Source organism: Aythya ferina (genome assembly GCF_964211825.1).
Source record: "Aythya ferina genome assembly, chromosome: 1".
NCBI classification, from domain to species: Eukaryota; Metazoa; Chordata; class Aves; order Anseriformes; family Anatidae; genus Aythya; species Aythya ferina.
In genome coordinates, this window is record NC_140296.1 from 149,579,881 (window position 1) to 149,602,189 (window position 22,309).

General features: G+C 38.7%; 1 long non-coding RNA gene across 1 annotated transcript; it reads right to left on the minus strand.

The window, feature by feature from the left end:
• Positions 1–7,835: 7,835 nt before the first annotated feature.
• LOC311435565 lies at positions 7,836–21,179 on the minus strand. The gene is made up of 3 exons (XR_014692215.1): positions 20,938–21,179; positions 14,030–14,169; positions 7,836–8,393 (listed from the first exon to the last, which is right to left on the minus strand). It is a non-coding gene; the product is annotated as an uncharacterized lncRNA (long non-coding RNA).
• Between the last annotated feature and the right edge of the window lie 1,130 nt (positions 21,180–22,309).

Below are 22,309 nucleotides of genomic sequence, written 5' to 3' on the forward strand. Positions count from 1 at the left end.
TTATTCTGTAGCCTGATGCTTCCAGCTTTGGAAAGAAGGGGGAGGAAGAGAGGGCTAGAATAAAAATAAACCCAAGTACCTCCCCAGAACTCTCATCTGCAGCCAAATAAGTCACCAGCCACCTCTTTCATCCCTACTGATTCTCCTATTTACCTTGATTTTCTAGCTAGCTAATTTGCTAGTTATTGCTGGCAGTTTTCTTAATGCTCCCTGGTTCCCAGAGGCACACATCTGGGCTGTGCGTTACCCTGCAAAGGTGCAAAAGAGCACTGGTGAGGCTGTTTTTCTTCTGTGGTGTTCTACTGTCACAGATTTGGGAAGAGGCGTAGACTCCTGACTTGAGGCACAGATAGGGCAGATTTATATGTTGATGGGTCCTCATGATGTGGCTCAGCTAATCAGCCATGGTATCCCCATTTGAATATTTCCCTGTCTAGATATTAGAAACACCAAAACCACAATAAAGGTTTACTTTTTCTTTCAAATTCTCTTAATGTTTTTCAAGCAAGAATACAAGGATCTTCAAGCAATAGATTTTCAGCTGTACCTGGAATGTGATTGTAGGATTTTTTATTTATCTCATGTTTGGATTGATCTTTCCTGAAGTTGTTGTATTTGTGTAACTGCAAGGCGTGTGCTGTGTCTTCAGGCTTCCAGTACCCAAGGTACAAACATATATGTATGTTCCATTGCTGGCAAAAGTTTAGAGGTGAAATAGCTCACAAATCCTGTGACCCATTGGTTGTTGCATGGGTTTTATTTCAAAGCCTTTAATTCACAGCTACATCTTCCCTTTGTTGTTTGTTTTGAAATGGATCCTCTCAAGCTGTCAGACTGGAAGGCTGCCCAAAAGGCTGTGACATACAGAGAATTGATCTTCTAACAGTTGGTCCACATAGCTGTGGTGACGTGCTCATGACGACTTTGGCCTTCATGAAGCTGGGAATTGTGCAAGTAGATATGTGTCAGAGTACATTTAACTTATTCACATCTCTGGACTTTTTTTTTTTTTTTTTTAAATAAACTGCAAGTAGAGATTATTGTGATGGTGGTCATTTGCAACCACAAACGTTACGAAAGCAAAGCTGACAAATTGGGAGAGAATGCAGAGGAGAGCAGTAAAAATAAAATCTTTTAGAATTAAAACCAGTAGGTTTGAGGTAAAGAGATTTGGGAATATTCCCCTATTGATAAGAAGCCCAAAGCAAGAAATACATGTCTGAAATATATAAATATAGATATGTTATAAAAAGTATAAAGTTTGCCTCAATATAATCCTAACTCTACAACCCTTTGATAGACTGCGTATCTTGGGGTTATAAAGAGAAAAAACACACATTGTCTTCAAGTATGAAGTGAGCAAGCTAATCCCTCTGTGTTCTTAAAATATTAGGGGCAAAGTGGTCTCTAGAAGGGGAGAGCTGAAGCACCTGAATGATTCCTGTATTGCAGCACTCTCTCAGAGGAACTTGCCTTATTTAAAGATGGCAACAAGGCTGTTAAGCACCGAACTGAGTGCTGAAAGTTAGTTGATGCACACTGCTTTCTCCTTTTTTAAAATGCTTCATTATGCAGTCAGCTCCTGCATGCTTCACTGCCAAAGCTCAGAGCTTCATGAGGTTTGGGAAACAATAGAGAAGGAGCAGCTTGACTGGCCAGTGCTTAAAGTTACTCTTTGTGGGTACTTAGAATTCTTTTGAAGGATTCACCTTCACAAAGGGTAGGTTAGGTTTGCTTTTTGAAATCATAGATACCCTAAAAAGTGCGTAGGAGCATAAATGTCAGCTGAACCATGGCCAGCTTTCTTCTGTTTTGCCTGGTGTAGACACTGAGTTTAGTTGTGCTTTTCAAGCAAAGTTTTCTTATTCCATTGGATTCAGCTTCTAGCGTTGAGCAACCTGGAAGTTGTCTAGAGATGTCTGAACTGCCCAGTGCCCTTTCCAACACACCATTAACATAGGAAGTATTTGGTCTTCATACACACACACAAACACACACACACATGTAAATATTATGTTGAATTATATTTTCATATATACACATCTCCACCATCAAAAATAAGGCTAACTACTATCTTACAGAATTTTGAAAATGCTGTTTTTCAGGACCTTGAATTTATGAAATTGCCTGCATTCATTCTTACATTTCAGGAACATGTAGTGGAAGCTGTGCCCTTGCTCAAGCAAGAGAGAGATGACTTGTGCACGTGTATTTATGCATGCATGTTTCTGTGGTTGCATAACTTTTTTTTTTTTTTAAAAAAAAAAAAAGCCAAACCAACCACAACATTGGCCAAGGGGACAGTCTGTTGTGTAAGACTGGGACATTGTTACCACTGGAGATACTCCTCTCTAAGGTTTGGGGCTGGGTTTAATATGGGTAAACGTGCTGCTCTGTAAGGGTGTGGAGTAAAACTTCAGAGAAGTTTCCTTCCAGCTCTAATGCTTCTGTGGAAGGCTTTCTGGAAAGTAGATTAAATAGCAAACAACCCCATGTACTTATGGTGTCGCTGAAAATAGCGGATGGTTTTTGGTTTCACTGAAAAGCTATGTGGAAAGCTGTGTGCACTGGAATTGAGGGGTTATGGATGACAGCAATCACTCATCCTGATGAGTCTTGAAACATCTTTATGTTGAAAAAAAAGATCCTTCTACCAATACTCTGTATGACGTTTACTGGCTAGCTGGATATGCCGTGAGAAGACAGGGCTGTCTGTCCATAAACATTTTCTAACAAAGGAAGGAGAAAGCCTGGATTGTCTGACTCACATTTAGACTCCTCAGATGGCAAATAAAGTGTGGAGCAAATCCTGTGAACTGATGAAACTTAGGTTAATGATGTGTGCAGAAATGGACTTCAACATCTAGCTGTTCTAAATTCTTAACCATAAAAATAAATTGAGTCTTGAATTATTTAAATTGAATTATTAATACATTTTAGAAGAAGAGAAAGATGTGTTGTGACTTCTTTTTGGAACAACCCCATTTCATTTGAAAGGGTATCCACTGTGGAAAGGAGAAAGGAAATTCCCTTCAGTTTCATGTGTCCTGCTTGGCAGAGCTGTCTGGTGTAGTATCACTGGTTTAAAAAGATTTGTGGCAAGCAAATAATTTCTCCAAGGGGACCAGGCAGAGCAAGTAGTATCTTAAATGTTGTCCTTTGTAGGACAGACTCTAGTCTTGGCGGTGTAGCCTTAGCAGCAGATCAAACACAGGCTAAACTGTGCCCCAGGAAAGGAGCCTGAGTTGATACAGGAGGACAGAGATGAGTTCAAGTATGCCTTTTAGAGGCTTTTGGCATCACTGTCACTTTTTCTTCTTGGTAAGGCTGGCCTTTGCATGTTGGTGCCCTTCCTTCCCCTCCCTCAATTTTCAATGTACAGAATATGTAAATGTAGAGAATATGCAAAATATTGCAAAATGTGTGGCCAAATACCGTGTATTTACAACCTCCCTGCAGCAACTGCAGCTGCTCCTTATGTGGAAAAGTGATATATCCTGTTAGCTATGCTAAATCTGATGTAACTAGGGGAAATTCTTCTCAGACTGCCAGCAGCATATAAATGTTCTGGTCCAAGGAATGAAAGAAAATACAAAAAAAAAAAAAAAAAAAAAAAAAAGATGGGAAATAAAACAACAACAACAACAACAAACACAGGACAATCAACAAAACAAACAAACAAACAAACAAACAAACAAAAACCCTCCTAAACATCCATGCCTTTCATGCATGGTTTCCCCTTTCATCAATGGTATGATTCAAAACTCAACTAGAATAGATAGAAAAGTTGTTATTGATCTCAGTAGATTTTGCTCAGTATCCATATGATCTGTACAAGCTGTTTTCCAGCTAATTTATCTAGAAGTGCCTGAAGATCATTATTGATTAACAAAGTAGCATCACTTCTCTCACAGAATCTGTGAACTCACACGATTCTTACTCTCAGTTTCTGTGCTGGTACATCAACCTTTTCACAGTTTCTCTACCCAGATCCCCTGATACATTGTTAGATATTTGACACAGACAAAATGCAGGTGTTAGGGTAGGCAGATACTGACACTATGGACAAAAATGCTCTTGAGATAGATCCCCAAGTCTACTGTAGACCTGTAGGCCCATCAACAGTTTGAGGCTACAGGGGTAGTGAGTTTGTTCATCAGGTGTTGGGCACTTGAACTTCTGAGTTTTAGTGATATTGGCTGTGATAGTTGAATGGCAATCAAGAATACAGGAACCTGGCAATATAATTTTTAAGAGGCATTGGAGAATTTCAGCAACTGGATCTTTGTCGATTGCTTTTGGAAACTTCTTGAAACCTATAAAAAGATGGAATTTTGGCTTTGATCTCAAAGAAATAAATGTGTTTAGAAAAGTTGCTTTAGTTAAATACTGAAATCCTATAAAATACAGAAATGGCTGGTTAATTGGTGAAATCACAGTGGGGCCAACTTGGAGGATTAATGGAATACTCTTCTGTTTTGGTAGATCGAAGTAGACAGTGAGCTATTGGTCTGTCTTTTAGCCTGGGGATATAAGTTTGAGTTGCTTTGTCTTGCTGGAATGTACTGTGCATCCTTAGGGATAAAACAGAATTGAAGAGAGAAAAGGGAATTGTGCTGAATAAATAATATAATACGGTGTGTTGCATGGTGCACATAGTCAAAGGTTTATATATAATGTACAAACGTGGGCTATTAAAAAGTGTTGTTGGAGTGGCATGCTTGCTCGACTCACATTGATGGCATGTTTATCTTTAATGTGTTTCAATGATTCTGTAATTTTAATGCTAATAGACCATTCCTGTGGTTTGCTTTATTATATGGAACCTGAACAGTGTTTTCTAAGTCATTTTGGCATCTATTCCAGTTGGATGAGAGAAACTATTCCAGTTGGATGAGAGAATTGATTGAAAGCTGAAAACCAAAACATATCAGAGAAAATGCCAGCCAGAGAACACAATATGGATAATATTAAAGCCAATATGCTATTGCTACAGGGTTAATACTATTACTAGGGGTAATGAATTCTGAATGCTGTTCATTTTTAATCCCTGTCTTCTCTGAGCAATGAAGTGCTTGGATCAAAGTCATAAAGCGTAGGCATAAAATAGAAGTTTGAAACAGAATATCCTGAACTGACCCATGCATGTATATGTAGAAGAATGAGATAATATATATATAGTTTGTGGAACTATTTGCATACTTGTATGAAGGACTTTGTTTAACATTACCAGGAGAGATTTGTTTGATACTGGCCTTAAGAGCTGGCAAAGGATGGAGCACTTTGGCTCTGGTTCAGGAAAGCGTAACATTAAGCATTCAGGAGGATTTACTTGTATCCTTAAAGTCGAGCACATGTTTAAGTGTCCTGTTGGCCTGGGGCCCACTTGTTTAGTATCTTGCAGAACCAACTTTAAAATGGTTGAGTGGGCAGAGAAGTATTAGCTAATGCTATCGCAGCCAATGCCTGCAAATAAATGTGGTGCCTGCAAATAAATGTGGTGCACTTGCCTTAAGTCCTCTTCTCTTCCTCCCCCCCCCCCCCCCATAAAGGCCATTCTGGGAGCTTTCCAAATTGATTTGGGAAGTGTCCCCTGTAGGACTACACCCTGCATCATCATCTTCCAGGCTCATGAAAAAAGCTCTTGTTGACTTCATTGGGGCAGGGTTTATTGGTTGGTCTTTAAAGCCTATTCAAAAAGGACTATCTATTCTTCAAAAAGGGAAATCTTTTGGTGGCTGTAACTGTTGGCAGCTCAGTGAATTCGTCTTCTTTCCAGTGACAGATGATCAACCGCTTTGTGGGCTCACCTTCCCCATCTTCCCCATGCCTTCCCAGTGTACTGCCACTGCAGCCCTGCCATGGGTGGATGTGACAGGGCTTGGACTTGGGTTTTTCTGTGGCAGATCTGCTACTAAAAACTAAAAAAAAAAACAAAAAAAAAACCATGAAAAACTTTCCCAGTGACAGGCAGCTATGTGCTGGGACCTGTGATCTTGTGAACCTGAAGCGAAAAACTCACCATTTCTGTTATGGCTAAACAATTATGAGCTGCAGTGGGATTTTTGTTCTTGTTCTTTGAGTCTAGCAGGAGATTGCTTTCTTTGGTATAACACAATTGCAGTGTTCTCTGCGGTATGTTATATCTGGCAAGAGTGCGAATGATAGAAGTGAGGCTTGGAGCACCTTCTATCTTCACAGCGGGGAGGCTGAATTACTGCTAAAAGGAAAGCCTTTATTCATTTATTAATGTATTTTTGTCAGCTCTAGCCAACCACAACTTGTTTTCTTAGACATGTACATGTGGAAATACTCTGTGTTTTGAATATGCTTTCACATAACGTGTATGTAACACCACACAAGTGCTAATAATCCAACTAAAACCGGCTTTTACTTGCAGAAGTTCTCTTCAGAAGGCCATTTACTGTTTTATGTTTTAACGTAATTTTCCCATTTACCAAGGGTGTTAAATACAAATCTAATGTGTTTGAGCACTGAAAAGCCCAAGCTTTGATTTAATGGTCCAGCGGGTAGAGCATGGATTTGAGAGAGGAAATTGGCTTCAGCCAATGTCTTCTTTGACTTCAGACAGCTCCCTTTGGCTCTCAGTCTCTGCGTGTTTAAATTGCAGATAATGAGCTTGTGAAGTTTTTGATACCAGAGCATTTTATACGAATTCTTAATTTACAGTTTGTTTACTTATGAAAGAAAATCATACTCAAGCTAAGGAGACAAGTCCTAAGTAAACTGTCTTTCATCGTGCTGTATAATTATGTGTTCTGACTTTATAAATCCAGTGACGTGCCCAGAGGACCACATGTAAACACCAGTGCGGTCTTAAGGTAGCTCAAGGGTGGTCAGCCTTCCAAAGATGTGAGCAGCAAAAGGATCACAGATGGAGATCATGGCTTCATGTGTCCTGGGACTGTTAATCCTCTCCACCAGTTAAGACATCCCATTACCTCAGCCTGCTGCTCTTTACTTGGCCACCTGTTATTTAATGCAGCCCTGGAGTAATCGCTACCTTCATTCATTTGCAAGCCTGTTTGCTGCTATAACTTTATAAATTCACATTACAAGGTATTTCTCATTTTCAATACTTCTTTGTATGTGCTCTTGATCAACCCAGGCTTGAGAAGGAAAGCTCAGCTTTATTCCATGATAATAAGGAGTGTAAGAATGTGAATGGGTGAGAAAATACACTGTACTTGCAGGTTAGAGGTCCTGTGAGATCGGTTTGAGCAGCGTATACCATAATACTGAAATGTCCAGGAATGGGAGTTTTTTTCAGCTTTACTTTTGTGTGGTCACTTCTGTGATTGTGGGCATGTGGTGTCATTTCTTTACAGGTTCAGCTGTAATTTCTGCAGTAAAGCATTGTGTGTTTTCTCATTAGACTGTTTTCCTCAGCCTCTCTACAGTTTCTTTTCCTCACTTCATGACCTTTACAAACTTTACATGACTTTACAAAACTTTATGCCATTGGAGAATATTTTGTCGGTGGTATTGACAGGGGAGCACAAGAGTATTTCAGCTATGTCTTTTGATCAGAATTAAGTAGGACAAGAGATGTTTTGAGCATCCTGTTGAGGGTGGCCTCTCCCCTTGATGGGACATGAGGCCTTTCCTGGTAGGGTCCTTTGCAGCCATCTAGGCTATAAAAGGTCAAAAAACATCAGTGATTCATTCTCCCACAATGCAGAATGGAGACTTGCAAAATATTCTAACTGCAGTAGGAGGCTTAAGTGGAGTTGTGGGGTAAATCCTATATCATTTTCAGCAAAAAAAAAAAAGGGGAGGGGGGATAAAAAAAAAAAAAAGTCAGATAAAAAATCTTACCTTGGCCCAAGAGAAGAGTTTTATTTCATTTTTGGTACTTTAGCCTTTATTTTCCAAATCCAAATTAATTTAGCAATGACACTTTTTTTCAAAGTAGGAGTACAGTATGTTGTTTTTAAAAGAAGTAGAATGTTTTCCCACTGTTTTTCTCCAGTCAAAACAAACTAATGAAGTTGCCATGGATTTAGAAAATTACTTGACCAACTCAAATCAGCATTTCAGATTGTGTTTAGATTTTTGACTGTGTTTGCTCTGATCTCTATTTTTAAGATTTAATTACTGAACATTTCTGTAAAGATGAAGAGAGTCTAGCGAAGCTAATAGGGTCCCAGTTGTGCCTTTTAAAATCCACACAAATAGTATGCTGTTCATAATTATTTTTCTCTGTAAGAATAAGTCCCAAGTCTGCTACAATGTTTTTACAGTGTATTGAATGCAGAAAACAGATCTGTCAATCAGGCATGCTAGGAGAGGCCATATCCTTGGAGTTCTTGTCATTTCCTCTGTCTCCTGAAGCAGCAGGCATGGCCCCTTGGCCTTTTTCTCAAAACAACCTAAATGGATTTAAAACAGATTTCAGCATGGTCAGTGTGGGGTGTTCCTAGCAGGTCAAAAAACAGAGTGATTATGGCATGGTGCTTATCCTGTCTTTACTTTCAGGCTGTAGGGCCTTTGCTTTCAGGCTGTAGGGTCTTTTCCCTGTTCCTTTTGTGGGATAAACTGTATGGCAGCAAGAGACAACCTATTGGTTAGTCTTCAACTAGAGGGACAATCTCTATTAACACAGTGGAAGAGGAAAATATCCAAACAACTGATCAGCAAGCAGCTGGAGAAGGTTGTGAAATAGAAACATTTAAGCTCAATTGTCTGGAAAAGTAGGAGCTGAGATTATTAGAATTTAAGTCTACTAATAATGCATTGATGCAGGGATTAGGAGTACCTTGCCATTTGCTGAAGGAAAAAAAAAAAAAAGTTATAATAAAGTGTTTGCATAAATATCACCTTTATTTGAATCTGTTGGATCAACTAAAAGGAAGCACAACTAGTTCTCTGAGGCAGATTCTTACCCTCAAAATAAAAAGGTATTCGTATGATACTTATATTCAGCCCTTCTGGACTGCTACATCTCTATAGCCTTCAGTAATTTACAGTGAAGGGAAGATTTCTGAGATGGATTTAGAGAAGTTAAGTTCAATCCATTGGTTAAATTCTGGTCTTTCTGCTTGTTTGGTGAATGTGGTAAAATGTGCATTTAAGGAGAAGACCGAATTTCACCGCAGAGTGGGGGTACAGTTCTATTAACTGGAAGGAGCATTTTTTCTTGTACCATAGGCAAAACTGGCAACAGTTTGGCTTTTCAGTCTGTGTATCATGTAGTTTTGGAGAAACAATTCTTGTTTTTCAAAGGACTGAATTTTAAAACATTAAATCTCCATTGGTGTCATAGGAATGAATTTTTGTCTGTGCAGTTGGTTCATTCTGTGTGTGTTGGTATGGTTGGCCACTGGTTGAAAGTACTCTAGGTATTGGTTATTGAGTTATAGCTCAATACCATGTTACAAAAAAAAGATCACATGAAAGTCGTAGATGATCTATCATATGACATTGAATTGAGTTATAACTACAATACTTTTAGAGTAACTGTTGTCTTCAGTGTATATCTGTATATTCAGCAATAAAATAACTTAAGGAAACCATGCATGAACAGTTAAGGTAGGTGCAATAGTATGGGAAAAAAGGCATTTTCATTGTGTTAGCATATGTGATACTACTTCTGTCTTCTTGATAAATGACAGGAGTGTGTTCTATTCTGGAGGCCGAGATGAAAAGCAGCAGGGGGATTTATGCCTTTGGGGAAGAGTTTGAACACACATTTTGATGTTTTTTTTTTTTGCTTGCCAAAAGAGTGATCATTTTGTACAAAATGTAGGCAATCATAGTAAGACACTTTCTACTTTGATCAAGATTAGAAGATTAGATTCTCAAATGCTGCAAGCCAGCAAGGTTTTGCTGATATCAGCAAAAACTGATTTACTCCAGATGAGAATCTAGAACACTTTGGGGCTTTAAAGTTGGGTTGGAAGAATTTATTTGATGATGAGACATCCATTTTATTAGCTATCAGTTTGATTAAACAATCCAAAGACAGTGCATCAGCCAGGATTCTGGCAGGAAGAGATGGATGAATGAAAAATCAACCAGAGATGGAAAGTGAGAAGATTTTTGTTCATTGGGATTTACAAAGAAAGATTTGAGAAGAAACGTGGATTGGGAAACTTCTCAGTAGAATGCTAAATACCTAATGAAATACATCTGAGAGACAACTGTCACAGAGATCTGAAATGATGTAAACAGAAAGCAACTGAAAGAGATTAGGCCTAGAGATTCATTCCAATTTCCATTTAAGTCAATTGAAAGACTTGCATTGGCTTTGCTGAGAGATGGCAAGTGTCCAAACTGTTTAAGCATGATCAAGGGCTCTCAACGAATAACCTTGGCTTTGGGGCTGACTTCTCTAGCACATTGCTAACATCTGCCCTTTGGGATATCCATGTAGTGGTGCAGAGATCTCTTCCGTCACACAGTGTGGGAGATCTCCTTATTCCTTTGTCCCTCTGTACACATGACCTTGTACTTGCTAAGTGTGAGAACTTTAGGGGCTCTGTTGTCACTTTACTGAAATTTGTCCCTTGACTGTTCCTTTCTTACCCTCTTGACCTCTAACAGAGGGACTCCCAGCTCTCTCCTGCCTCTTCACAGTGAGACACTGAAGCATTACAGGCTGATGATGGGAACACTTTGGTGGTCACTGTCTTAGGAGGCCAAATTCACTGCCTGTTTGTAAAATGCTGCTGTAGCCAGTTTTAGAAATATATATATATATATTTATCATCCATATTCTCTCCATTCCCCAGTGATTAATCAAGCGATTCAGTCTTTCTCTTTGCCTGTGTCATAGTTCCAGACAATAGACTTGGAAATTTCCATCCATCTGCACTTGGAAATGGTGGAAATTACCATTTTTGAAAGGGGTTAATAAAATCTCAAACAGAGAGTCCAGCAGAACATTTGAAACACTTGCCAAATCCTTGCAGGATGGCTGAAACACTAGCTCTCCCAGGGAAGCATTTTTACTGAATCTCTTCATGTCAAATAAAACACACCTCTGGGTAAGCTTGTGTTTCAGTATTTTTAATAAGAGAAGATATTATACCCCTGCTGAGGAAATAAGGATTTAGCATTTTAGAACAGACTGCCAAAAAAAAAAAAAGGAAAAAAAAAAAAAAAGGAGGGGGAGGTATTAATAGAACCCTCTAACCCTCTTAAGGACAAAAATGGAGAAAACTTAATCAGAGTGAGAATTTTGGCAAATCTGAATAAAGGAACATCAGTCAGTAATGCTCATGGTTAGCTTGGGTGGTAGGAATAGTAATCTCATCCCAGCAAATTCCTATAAGACTTGATTGGAATGAAAAACTAGACAAACATATTTAATTGGGCCTGAGAGATGATTTCTTTTTTTTCTTGCTCATGCATTTCTTAGAACGATTCTTGTCACCTTCTCCAAACGTGGAGGAAAAGGTAATGCTGGGAAAGCAGAGGCTGTCCCTTGGAATCTTTCCTTCCAAACAGAAAACCTTGAAAGCCTCAAATCTGTCATCTTTTATTTGTCCTCCTGAGATCTTTTAGGGATTTGAAGTAGACTAAGTGAACTGCACGTATTCCCAAACCAAAATGGAGTTTTTGAAAAGATTGCATATAAATGTGGGTACATTAATTCTCCTATATTTCTTCCAGCCAGGTCTCCTTTACCTCTTGCATTAAAAACAAAACAAAAAACAACAACAACAACAAAAAGAAACCAACCAAACAAATTATTATTATTATTATTATTTTTTCATTTCCCAGGTTGTGAGATTAGAAAGTAGAAACTGTTGGGTTTCAGCTAAATTAAGGAGACTAAAGATCTAACAGATCCAGACACACTTCTGATTCTGTCTATCTGTGATGAATAGAAAGTAGAGGGTTGTGTGCATTTAGGAGGGTGGAAGATTTAGGAGGGTGGGTGATGCTGGTTGCTATGCCTAGATCAGGGAGACAGGTGCCATTCTGTACAAAGGGCTGGATTTGAAGAGAGGACCATCATCCCAGTCTGGGATGCAAATATATTGCACGTAGAGCTAATGGCATATGTTTGAAGGTTAGACTTAGACACTGAATCTGGATGCAATTCCACAGTTTGTTTTTCATCCTAAAAGGCCTACCTGAAGAGTTTCAGTTGATCACCATTTTTGCCTCCTCCCCAAGCTATGGATCCATTGGATTCAAGACACAAATAAGCAACAGTTTCTCAAGCTGAAATGCTGCCTTATATGATGTACAAATACATTTTGCAATGAGGAGATGATTTGCTCAACTGCTTCTGAAAGTGACCCTATACAGGCCAGAACTCTGGGTCTGAATCAGGCTGCACTAGAACAGTAGGGGCAAAATGATGGCTCCTCCAAGAAAAAAGTGCCATAGGATCAGCAAGGCTCTCAGAGCATTTAAGAGAGGTCTTAGGGATGCTTGAGATTGTGCCTAAGAGCTTGTGGTATTGCAAAGCCATTGTCGGAGTCAGATATCACCAGAACATGGAAGTGAGCTGGCTGTGGTCATGTTCCTCCAGGAATTCCTCTTGCTCAGCCATCCTGGTATAGTCTCAGAGTCAGTGGACTCTTGTGAAGTTGATCCAGCTTTGCTATGCAAAGAGCCCGTAGAATAAGGTGAAAACATTCCCAGTGATGGCAGTTCCTTACCAACAAATTTCAAGTGTTTTCCAATTCTTTCTACAGTTTTTCATAGACTTGGAAACATTACAACCCACCCACCCCCCCCTTTCAAATGTGTTTTTCATGACAGTGTGAAAAAAAATCCAGTTAATGTGGTTTACATTTTTTATAGTAATGAGCATACTATTAAAATATGCATGTCTCAAAACAGCATAATGATCATCAGAGTTATTATTCAGAGACAGACAATAGCAATATTAATGAGGCTCAGACATCTGTCAAATTAATCTGTAGTTTAAAGTTCAGGAAACAAAGGCAGGATTTAGTTTTTCTAACTGTGATTTCCCACTTCTGTCAAATTCTGAGTGGCTGTGAGTTGCCGAAAAGAGATTAATTTATATTTTTCAAGAGTTTATATAACCATAATAATGAGGAACTTAGGAGAGTTGATATAGTGGGTCTTTAGAGAAAACTCTCCCTGATCTTGTCACTTTGGCATGGGAAATCCAGAGCAGTTCAAACAGCATAAACATATAGCAGAAATTGGGGGAAATAGCCTCAATGGGAATGCACTGATGTGTAGAAAAAACTTACAAGCATTCAAATTCAAGGGATGTCTTCTATTACTTTCCCAGAAACAGGGATTCACTCTTGTTTTTATATAAGGGCTGTCAGTCTCCCCTCTTGGCAGAGTTCAGGGGGTTGCGAGGGGAAAGGAACAGTCTGGTGACACTTATTTCGTAGAGTGGAGTTTAAGGCAAAATCTGGCTGTTGAAGATGAAGCAGAACATTAGCATACTGGGGTATTTTCTCTTTCACTTCACACATTTTCCTAGTCTTTTTTTCTCCTCATCAGTTTTATGTAACTCCAAATCCAATGTGAGAGGGGATAAAGTCAGTATGGCTGTAGAGTTTAGGATGAGCTCTGGGAGCTGCAGATTAAGGTCTCACTTGCTCTAGCTGGGGCTAGGAAACTGCTGCAATGCTGCACACCGCAGCACTTTCCAGAGCAGCCTAGGGCTGCTGGAGCCAAGGGAATTTGTGCTTCTTTGATGCACAAGCAATCTCACAGCCTCCTGGTGAGTAGTAAGAGTATGTATCAGTCCTGTTCCACTTCAGAGCTCAGGAAGAGTGGATTTGAAATATATTGCATACATAGAGCCAGTCCCATGCCTTGCATGGAAGATTTGGGGCTGTCACTTGTTTGCAGTTCCTTAGGCAGAGTCTGCTGCCTGTGGAGGGAAACACGGCTCAAGCATCCCTCCCAACAGGTGAAAGTTAATGGTGGGTGGGCTACAGGCAGTGTGCCTAGTATGAGCAGTATCCTGCTTTATCCCAGAAAACACTGAGCTAAAAACTGTGAGATAATACCTGCTGGGTTTGGAGAGCTATACTTTGGGAGAAAATAACTGGTTTACCTTAACCTCCAGACATTTAGAAAAGGTGATGCCATGAACGGGTTAATGGGATCATGAAAGATAAAGAAATGAATAGCCAGCTTTTCTTGGTACAAAAGGTGCCTTCTTTTCCAACTCTCCTCTTGTCCGGTGCTGCGTACCTGAAACAGCAGAGAGCATTAAATTAATGAGCCTTGGAAAACCCTCCCTTTGAGAGTAAAGTTTCCATCAAAGTACTTCCATTGCCACCCGTGAAATGCTGTCAGATTGAGCCTTGCATCCTTTCAGTATATTATAAGGATTTATAGAACTTCTGTTCTTTGATGGCCCTTTACATTGTCTACTTTCACTGCATGATATAATTAATCTAGCTTTTTCATTTGTCTCCAGTAAAAATAAGTGAAATAACAAGGATGTTCAAATCTAGCAAGTCAAAAAATCCTTGACAGATCTATTCAATTTATGCATGTTTCACACAGTTTAGAGTATTCCACATTGAATTCTGTGGAGAAGTCTATGTAGATAACCAGCTCAAAGATATCACAGGTCTGGCATGCCTTTGAGATCAATTTAATCTCCTAGGGCACCTCTGCAGCCTGGCTAGGCTTTGGATTGTGGTCATAAAAACACAGAATTTGTTCCTCCAGTGCTGTGTGTAGTGCTCTGCCTCTAGAATAGGCTGTGGGCTGAGAAGTCAGGCTTGTTGGAAAAAGGCAATAACATTGGTTAGGTGGGTTCCACACACATTTTGTAGATTTTTCCTTTGGCAGAAGGCATAAAAATGACTCCCTGTCTTGAGGAATGCAGTTCTTGCTTATACAGCCCTGGTTTTGCAAGTTGACAGGGAGTCATGCACTTGTACACGTGTGTGGAGTCAGCTTCTGAATTTAATGCATTCTGTTTTCTGGCTGGATATATTGCCATGAGCATCCATCAGACTGCCTGGGGCACTCAGGGAGAACAGAGACCATTCACTGAGTCCAGTCAGGCTTTAGCCCTGCTGTATGTGTACCTTTCACAGTGCTTTACAAAGCAAGTTGTTGAGTTATTGTCTCTAGCCTGTATACTTGTGTCAGAAAATACAGGTCTATTGGAAAACAAACAAACAAACAAACAAACAAACAACAACAACAAAAAAAAAAACACAGGGAAAACTTTCAAAGGCAAAGTTCTTCTGGGGTTCTGGATTGGATTTTTATTCAAAAACCATTAACATATCTTTGAATGGATTATTGTTACCCTATTTGAGAAGTCAGTTTAACCTGCTCCTCAGAAAAACAAACAAACAAACAAAAACAAAACAAACAAACAAACAAAAAAAACTTTTATCAAAGTTGTCATCCACCTGAAAGAGTCTCAAGTGATTTATTCTTCTGTGCTTTCATTGATCTCTGGTAGCCATGCTCTTTATGTTGGCTGTTTGGTTTCTGGTTATGTTCGTGTGTGTGTTGCTTTTGACGACATTCAGACCTTTGTTAGGATTATTTGAATAGATACTAGAAGTTGCGATCATATTTTTAAGGAATATTTCATTCTCACATCTAATTCTTCTGTTGCTTACATTTAGATTATCATCTTTAAATTGACTTTGAAGCAGCTTCCATTCAGCCTGCTTACAGATGTGGCATTATCTATAAAGAATTTCTGTGAAATCAGGTTTGAAATACTACTTCTAGTTCTGGAGTTGAAATTTCTGAAAGTAAAGACAGCTCTATTACTTCAACTGGCATGGGAGAACCACCATGATCAATGAGTTTGGATGGAAATATTCTGAGAAGTTCAGTTCCTGTGTCCAATATGAGAGTGAAGTTATTTGATTATCCTGGTAATGAGTATATTACCTATTGCATTACTTTAATGATGCAAGCTCAAAATACCCTGAAATCACCTACTGAACTTTGTTGAATAGCAATAAGACAGTTGTTAGAAAGGGATCCTTTCTAGCTGTCATCATCAGCTCAGAACTAGTCAACAAAAAGATATCCGTGCTCCACTATTCATCAGCTCACCTTATTGTCCTTTCCTTTCCTTTTTTTTTTTTTTTTTTTTTTCTTTTCCAAGTTTGGTTGTGCAAGTGAATGATTAATAAGTTTTGTCTAGCAGTCTCAACACAGGAGTTGGCAGCCAGGACCTCTTGGCCTCTAGTCACTCATCTGACACCGGGAGCATTTCAGTTTGAGCAGTTCACTCAGTTTCTTTGTGTTATGGTTTGCCCTTCCCCTGTACAGCTCTGTGCTCACACCAACTGGTTTATTAGTCATCTCATGTGTATGCCGGGAGGGTTAGACTCATTAAGAGAATAAATAGCTGAGAAGGGAAAATACTTTCCTAATGCTGAACTTGATTAAAGCCTTATTATTCTATAAATTTTGTACAATTAGGAATATTTAGAAAGAAATATTTTGTCTTCTATTTTTCTAAATTCGATAGGGACGAGTCCAATAGTAGCTATTTTTCTTGCTGCACTGAACAAGCAAGTGAGTTTTTGAACATTTCTAAACATTTTTAATGTTTAGAAATTCTCTGTGCTGCTTCTCATTGCATATCATGATAGCATGATTGAAAAGACCAAGTTCATTGTTTATAACAACTACAGTGTCATAAAAGGTTCTAATTGTAGCCTACAAATATTTCTGCAGGCAGGATAACAATCATAAAAACATGGGTATATGTGAAAGAAATGATGGAACACAAGAGATAACTGAATTAAATAGTGTCTAAACATAAGAAATTATAGGAACGGAGAAGAGGTTGGAAGAAAATTAATGTGTAATTGCTAATGCTTGGCAGAAAATAATTTGCAGTCATTTAAAGAGTTTATTGGGGTTAGTAACTTGTAGGCTATAGTTAATTTTTTAGATGCTTTTTTTTAGAAGTCTGCAATTTGCATGGACAACATAGTGACTAAGAGGCTTTAACTAAACTCAATTTCTTACTTAATTATGGCTATCCTCTTTGTTAGAATGTATAACACCTTGTAAAAGGCCATAAATATCAACACACACTTGTTCATATGTGTTCATAAGCATACACACTATTGATGACTGGGTCAGATTTTAAAAGGAATTTGAGTGTCTAAGATTTTGACAATGTCCTTAATGCAGGACAAATATCTACACTGACCAGACCACTAACATACATTAGAAGTAGCTAGGTAGGCATCAATCTAACGCTGGTGAGACCAGTGTTGCCCTGATACCTAATGATAAGGATGTCCACACTGGAACTTCAATCCTACAACCCCTGTTCAGCACTGGCAGAGTCCTCCTGTGAGAGCTACTGTCTCCAGCTTGAAGAACATCCTCTGCAATAGTTAAAGAATGATTTAACCTAAGTCCAGCTGTGATGACTGTCAGTGAGATGGCTGCATCTGTTTCAGTCCTGCTCCTCATCTGGCTCATCTAGTGCAGTCTATGGATAAAGAGTAAGTAACTCCAGGTCATTAGAGGGTTTTGTGTATATAAGGAATTCTGAAAAAAAAAGTCAAGTTGATTCCAAACAAATTCAAGACAACATAAAAACAATGTAGTATTTATAGGAGCCAGAGGATTCTGAAATCTTCACAATCAGATACAATATCACCAATTAAATATAAATAAATATAATTTCTTTGCTTTTAGGTGTTCTTTCATACTTATCATCTGTCCTATTTCATCATGATTTATGGAAGACAGACATTTCCTTTACACCCTTCCCAGCTCTCAAAACAGTTAAAGCTTAATCCTTCTGTCAAGCCAAAAGAGATAAAGATAACTTCTAGCTTGCTGAATTGTTGCCAGTAATCGGTAGCTTGGCTGTACTTGGCAGTTGGTGTAACTGTTGCATTAACCTCCATTTTAGTACATCTGTAGTTCCAGCTTTACCCTAGTAATGATGTGGAAATGTTGCATGTTTACTGCATTTTATTTTGCAGCAATTATTTTTCAAAATACACTTTTAAGGAAACTTCACAATCAGAACTGGCACATCCAACCTTGCTGTTGATCCTGTGTTTCAATTACAAAACCAGTTAAATAAAGATTTGGTAAATTGGTAGCATGAAGAAGGCATCTTAGAACACCTATATTACTGCTTTAGAACTAAAATCATAGGAGATTCTGAACATTTTACATTGGAAGAGAAGTCTCGCCTTGCATTCAGAACTTCAGAAAGTAGGATGTAGGTTCATGTAGTTTTTCTCTCTTGAGTGTACCTTTAAAAAAGATGAACTAGCTAAGCCTATTTGTCAGCAGAGGAATTTTGAGGAAAATTCAAACCAGGACAGCCGTGACAGGACAGCCTGCTCAGGTCAGTCTTTCCTGGCTGAAGTATTATGAGATGTCTCTGTAATAATAAGGTGTTTTTTCTCAGAATAGTCACTGCAGGCCTTAAGGTTATTGTGGTTGGCATTTACAAAGACTTTATTTTTAAAACAGTGCCACAAGTTATTATATGCTCCCCTAGGGCTGTGGGCCGGAATGTGCTAAAAAAAGGACCCATGTTAGTGATAAAGCAGTGACTGCATGTGCCAGTGGCTTAACCTTGTCATTGCAAATGATACAGTCTTTTGTAAACTATTTAAAAGCAGCTGTGGGTTGAATATTTCTCTGAATTACACTGCTGCATTAGTCTGAAACACACACAAAAATGAGAACTAACCTCTGTCCCTAATGTGAGTTTGGAATTGCTGTCAGTAAGATTTACTAGTTACCTTTGGATTGCACAGATGTAAGTTAAAAATATGATTATTATTTTTTTTTAATTTTTATGATATATATATTTTTTAATTTAAGCTTCCACATAAACTTTGTGCTTTGTCCCAATAGTGCCTGGGGGCACTGCTGTACAGTGTGTAAACATGCAGCTACAGTAGGATCCATGGGCTGGGGTGAGTATAGGTAGCTAACTGCCTATGGTGTCCAGGCCAGCCTCACTCCAGTTGGTATTTTGTATTGGAGCTTTCAACACAAGCTCCTCATTTAGTTACCAGATAATTTCATTTTTCTTCTATGAAAAATGCAATTGTGAAACATGGCAGAAGAAGGAGAGCTTCAAGATAGCTCAGCTGCTTCTGTGGAGGAGGTTGTAGACATCATGAATATTCCTGCAGAGAGACAACTGGACACAAACTCATTAGGTGTCCTTGGCACTACTAGACTTTGACAGTTTGCTATTAGATTAATTCACAACGTTAGTAGCCAGGAAAAAGTTAGTAGAAGGCAGTTGTCCTACAACAGCATAAAAACAAAGTGAGAGGAAAAAATGGACAAGAGTGAATATAACTACAAGATGGGATGTTTAATGAAGTTCATTCTCACCCTGCTAGATTAAATCATCCAAACAGTAAGGAACAGGAAATAACCAGCAAATATCTACAATATCTGTTTTCAAAGTACTGGCTCTGTATCAAGGACTGGCAGTGGCCATTTCAAAGAGGTGTTGGTCTGAGGTAAGGGTAGATCACAGGAGGAAAAATGCCTACCTCTTATAACTGTGAGCATGTTTTTTTTTTTAATGAAACTAGATCAGAGAGGTCTGAAGCGATGTGTCCAAGGATGCTTAATGAATCAGTCAGTGATAAATCTGGCAGATATATGCAAAGTCATCTGAAAACCTGGTTAGGAAAAACATGCCTGCTGGAGAACTTTATATTCACTGGTACTCATGAAAATGCTCAGAATAAGTCAAGAAATAATTTGTATGCTCCTTTTGGACAAAGAAGGTTAAAACCACTTCCTTCTGTCAGGTTCCCTGAAATCCATGTGAGAATCTTCCCTCAGATCCAGCAGATACATTCCTTTGGGACACTATTTTGCCAGTGTGTTACTTTATTTGAAATACAGAGATGGTTTCTATATCTTGAAATATTTAAATATTTTGATACGGTAGTAATGATGTTGGAGCCATGATGATCTAAGTATATAAATAAGGAAAAGTTTGTAGAAAGGGACATTATGAACTGGTATAAGAAAAGCTATCACCTTTCTCTGTGAATCTTTACTGTGCTGAAAGGCTTTCACTTTTTACTTTCCATATAGACATCTCAGACATAATCTGTCCTCAAAAACAAGCCTTTAGAGCTATTGAGTGACACAGCCAGAAGACTGCACTAATTTCCCTTCTGACCTAAACCATATCATCTTCCACACCACCCTACAAAGGATCATCTGTGAACTGGCTTTTTTCTGCTATCAGCCTGTACCAAAAGGTTAAGAAAGTTGCACTGAAGTGCCCACAGCCCTAAGGAAAACACTCCCAATGAAAGCAGCTCTGCAGATCTGTCACGTCACACGCAGATGTGACTTACATTTCAAGTACAACATTATTTGTTGTTATCATCACTGTTATTTAATTTTAGTTGAAATCAGCTTGTTTCTTTCCCCCTGCCATGGACATGTGACTTATTGCTTGTCAGCAACTATGTGCTACATACCTGTGTGGTACAATGCAATAGGGTCTTTTGGGTCTTCTTCTTTTTTTTTTTTTTTTTTTTTTTTTTTAAAGACCACAGTCATAATTAATTTTAGGAAGTTATCAGAAGATTCAAGAAGTCCTCAGCCAAACATGCTGGAGAAATAGGACACATGGCTGTGCTGTATGGGAAATCACTTGTCACCTTCACTGTCAAAGCAGATTCAAAGGATTTCATCAATTGGTCACTTGACAATTTGAGGATCTAAGGGGAAGATGGAGTTTTCCAAATGCATCTTTTTGTTCTCCTATAAAATAGCCAGGGATCACAGTTCTCATGTATTTCAAATAAGGTTTGTGCCCTTGTGCCACCAAGGGGCAGACCCACTCAGAAAATACTTTTGAGTCTTGATCCCAGTGAGTTTTGATATGTCTCCCTCAGTCTGTGCCCTTCAGTAATCCTTGGACACTTAAAAACTTAACTGGATCATAATCTCTTTGGTATCACCTGTCTTGCTAATTGCTGTGATGATACTCACCCCTACTCCCTGCTGTGTCTCCACGATTGCTTATTTTCCATCTGACCTTCTTAGATGTGCCCCAGAATCCTCTGGGCTGATTCCCATGGTGCTTCAAAGCATGCATGCAGGAATGGGTGCAGTGATTTATAGAGTGCTGCTGGTATCGGAGGAGGACTATTTGCAAGTGACTAAGTCTGTTTCAGTGGGAGTCTGGGGATGGTGAAAGGGAATAGGTTTATGAACCTCAGGCAATGTGTCATGACCTGTACTTTAAGACCTTCTGGTTTAAAATATCGCTGGAATGTACAGGGTCTCAGTAGGCATGTTAAGAGATAGAAGATAGTAACATGTTTGCAACAAAAAAAAAAAGCAGACATTATCTCACTTCAGAAAATACACAAAAAAAGAGATAATAAAATGCCTGCATGCATTGTAACTACTTTTGCTTCTTGAGCCTGTCTTCAAAGTTGCCCTCAGTGTGCTCTGGATCAGTATCTTAGATAAGGAAGCAAACCACCAGAGCTCAAGGAGAAAGAAAAGGGGATATTTGTGCATGTTACGTCCTTACAAGTTGAAATGCTGAAAGAAATATAAAATGCTACAATTCTATTGATAGTGACTGCACTGATAACAAACTATAGATGAGAGCCGTATCTAGAACGGCAACCATAATTCCTCATTTTGTATGTGCCTTCCTGAACTTTGGTATTGTCTGTGGCAAGCTTTGAGCCATGCAGCCCAGATTAATTCCATATTTCAGAAACTCAGTAATTACAGTAAGAACATCAGTGCTGAAAGGGGGGAGTAAACTGTATCTTTATTGAGTTGGTATTGAGGATAGGAATCTACATGGTACCTGGTAAATATATATCCACATAGCATTTAGCATAAGCACAATTGAAACAATATTGTGAGGTCAAGTTTTGGTACTAAAGGACTATGGTAGATTTTTTCCTACTGTACCTTCTACTTTTCTGGGTATTTACTTCACATTCAAAAGGGATACCCAAGGAGAAAACAATTAGGCACCCATAGATGATTATAGTTTCTTTGTACTGATTAAAGGAGACTGGCTCTTGCAACCAGATGCAGTGGTCTCAAACTTGGTGATGTGCACTATGTATGATGGTAGCTTGGATTAATAATATGTTTTTTTGTTTGTTTGTTTGTTTTCCTTGCCCTGCTTTGTCTTTCTGGTAATTGATACAGGGATACTATGGGAGTGATGTTCTTCAGAGATGCCTGTTTTTGTTCCCCAACTAGAGTCAGTGACATAGTAGTTTGAAGACTCAGTGATGGCAACCTTGTTCCTACTGTCTTCTGCTTTGAAGACAATGAGATCCCAGTGACTTCAGAAGTTTAAAAAAATAATATTGTATTCAGTAACTGA